The sequence below is a fragment of the Apteryx rowi genome, unplaced genomic scaffold, assembly GCF_003343035.1.
Source record: "Apteryx rowi isolate R43461 unplaced genomic scaffold, aptRow1 scaffold_239, whole genome shotgun sequence".
Classification (NCBI taxonomy): domain Eukaryota; kingdom Metazoa; phylum Chordata; class Aves; order Apterygiformes; family Apterygidae; genus Apteryx; species Apteryx rowi.
The window spans coordinates 83,997-87,814 of NW_020448741.1; positions in this window are offsets into that span (position 1 = coordinate 83,997).

A 3,818-nucleotide genomic window follows, 5' to 3' on the forward strand; every position below is an offset into this window, starting at 1 on the left:
GGTAAYTGTGTGGGTTGCTGAACCTGTGCTGATGAATCCAGAGAACTGTGCATCATCACTTACACTTGAACTTTGAAAGTCTAGCAGACTTGCTCAGTTTAAGTTAAATTGCCTGGAGTGGGATCAGGGCTAGTGTGCTCTCTCGTCCATCTTTCCATGTCCATACTGTTCTCACYTGCAGGCCAAGAACTGAGCTGCAGGCATCCAAGCTGAACTCGGAGCACCTGTAGATCCTTTCTGCTCTTGTGGTGGATTGTGTTGACATTTCTATTAAAGTGTCATGGTAAGGGATGATGCTACAGGGCAAAAGGACTACAAAGAGATGACCAGGCCCAGAGTAAAGCGCACGTAGTCTGCAGGCACTGTAGCTATACACTTAGGTATGTACTGACCTTTCTTTCATGGTCATCTGAAGATGGTGTTTGAATGCAGGATGGGATCTGTATACTGAGGTACAAGACAAATTTAGATTTGGTTGTAAATCTAAGAGTGTGTGAGGGCATAACACACAGACGTTTGAAGTGTTGGAACAGGAGGAAAGAAAAAAAAAAAGACTGAAATTGATCTTGTTCCTCTTTGAGAGGCCCTGTAATGAAGGAAAAAAAAAATGCATTCAGACAGCTGTTAAATAAGTCATTGGGTCATGAAGACAAGGCATGAAGACACATTCACTTTTAGGGCAGGGAAAGACTGACTCTGAAAGTTTAGACCTGCTTTATGGACTTTTTGTCAGACTTAATGCTATGTCATCAGGCCAGCATTTATATGCAGCAGTCCAATGCAATATGGCCAATTCTGTCAGCTTTTTGGGACTGAAAGGAGAGGTACTCTTTCCCCCACTTCACTCTGTGTTCTTATTCCTATGTTGCCTGCAATAAGCCTAACTGCTCAGCGAGGAGCCTGACTGTGGCACCAACTGAGGCAGATTTTTGGAGAGCTGCAATTTTGCAGGAGAAAGATATACTTGGAGAGGGTTTGAAAACACTGTGCAAATGTACAGTTGCAATTTTCCATCACTTTCACGGTGCTGCCCACACACACATGCATTTTAACAGCAAAACACAAATATGAATGTTATTGAATGATCTTGGTATTGATGCTTATAGGATTATTTATTTCTTTAGGGATAGTTTTAATTTTAGGAATCATCATCTGAGAAGAAAGCAAGCGTGTTAAAAATTGGAAAACAAATCATAAATAAGTCCTCTTTGCAATAACTGCAAAAGAGATGTTATGTTATTCTTGTAGTTCAGCACTTGCATCCCCCAGGGCACAAAGAAAAAGCATCTGTTATGGGGGGGACCCCCACTCTGCACTCAGTATACTCAGCAAGTATTTCTGAAATGTATAACCTGAACTCTGTGTAAATAAAGCTAGTATAAACCCTACGTAACTGTCGCCTAATATGTATATCTTTAATTGTCACTACAGAATGTAAATAGGGGTTGACAGCATTTTACAGTATAAACATTTCATCTTGTGATTTTTAAAACTTTTTTCCCGGCTAACTTTAACTGTGTCAAACTTTGGATTGAAACTCAGTGTGCTGGATTTCTGCCTCAGCCTTTATTTTTATAGAAAGCTTTAGTCAAACCAGTTCTGATGTTTTGGAGGATGAAATTAAAGGAAAGGTTATTACTTTGCGTGTATTGGAAGATTTCTCATCTATAAAAAGTTCCTGTACCTCCTAACATGAGCTCAGTATTAGCACAGTTATACTACACTGGGAATTCATGTTCATCCCTCCACATGGCCCCAGCATATAATTCCCACTGCTGTGTAAGGTAGACTCGGATCTGGCTTGGAAACTCTTTACACCGGTTCACTGCACCATGTAGACCCTCCTGTTGGCCAACGTGTGTGTGTTGGGTTATGTTCTCTCCTGCAATGTTTAGCTGTCTTTTCAAGTCATGTTTCAGCAGCTTTAGCCAAGTGAGGTGATTTAGTACTGTGTGACTTAGAGGTGTGAGGTAAGGTTTTTTTCACTGCAACATGCTTGTTCATGGAAGTAGAAATGATTTGTGAAAATGGGTTTTCAACAGAATCCTGATAGAACCCAGGATTATTTTTTGACAGAATAGCATTTCCCTGAGTCCCTGCCAGTGTCCTGCCTGGTGTGTTAGTGGGAAAGCCAAGAAGCTGGGAAGATCAGTTTGCAGGCTTGGCAGCCTGGACTTTGAAGCCCACTTGTGGCAGCCCAACAGCAAGCCACTGAGGAGCACATGGCTGCTGGAACAGCATTTGGTCACAAGCTGCAGCCCTCCTGCTCTCTTCCTTGGCCAGATCTCAGGCTTTCCTTGCTCTCTGTTGCTTCAGAAGCAAGTCACTTCTGTGCTAGGCTGTGTCCACATCACTTCTTAATGTGGCATGCAGGAGGGGATCTGGAGAGCAGAACGGCATGTGCCGAAGACCTGATGACATTATGTGTTTCAGGGGTTTGGCTTTGGATTATTCTTGTCTGGGTCCATTGGACTGAAAGTCCCTTAGCAGTTGGAGTGCATTAGGTGTGCTGTTGAAAGTGTTTTCTGGTTTACTTTCATCTCAGAGGAGTACCGTTTGAATTTGAGAGTTGACCTCTCCATGGTGCACATAAAAGCACTAACAATAGGAGATTCATTTCAAAAGCAAACTATGGATCTGAATGGGAAAACTAACAATAGGAGATTCATTTCAAAAGCAAACTATGGATCTGAATGGGAAAACTAATATACATTTACCCTTTGACTACTTAATCTGAATTCCAGAAGGAAGTCTCCGATGCAGAAGACTTCTTGGTGATTTGCAACACTATTACTGCTTAAAAAAAATAGGTGATTTCATCTCTTTCTGTTGTGGTGTCAAATTCTTTGGACCACAGAAGTAGTGGTGAGATTCACTAATACAGAGAATAAAGGCATAATAAAAAAGATATGCAGGGCTTATCTTAAATCCTTAAAAAAAATTAAAAAAAAATCTAGTTCATCAAACAGTGGTGTTCAGTATTGTAAGTTTTAAAGGGACAGGAAGAGGAATCTACCCATCTCTGCATTAGTTCTTTGCCAAATTCCATATTCCTGTTGCAAATACCAAAGGCAGTGAAATATTTCAAAGAGATGGTTAGGGTGGGGGAGAGGATTTGTTGCTGGCAATACTGTTTCTCTAAAAATATTCTCCAGCAGCTGAGCCATGTTAGCTTAAGTTCTCAAATTAAAATAAAACAACCTAACATAAAGATAAAGCATAGGAAAAAATTGCTCCAAACAATTTGGAAAAGTTACAAGCAACTGCAAAGAGGGCCTTATAACAGAGAAAATTTGACAACCTCTTTTTACATTTTTTCTAAGTGTTACCCATTGCAATATCTGGTTTAGTATTAAAAAATATTTGTAGACATCTGGTATTGGGTTGCTTCATCTTTTTAGGTCATACTAAATGTGAGGAATTTACAATCTAAAACTGGATTTTAGAAAAGCCACTCACTGCCTGTTTCTCCTAACCTGCCATTGTTGCTCACTGACACTCAAGATAGGCTTTTTGGCAGACATTTCTCCATGTGCCGTTATGTATGGAAGCTCTCTTTGCTTTGAACGCTTACAGCCCTGCCCACAAAGCAAGCCACTCAAAATAAAATAGTCAGTACTTGACAGTTATGATTTCAGTGTCTTTTCTTACTGCAACACAAGAAATCTGTCAGAAAGCCAGCATCCAAATGCCCAGTTCTGTACTCGAAATACTGCAGTTGTTTCCTCGCCTATTAGTATATGGAGTCTTTAACCCTTTATTCTTAAAAAACAAAAAAACAAAAAAAGATAGTTTTGTTGATATGCTTCATGTTAAAG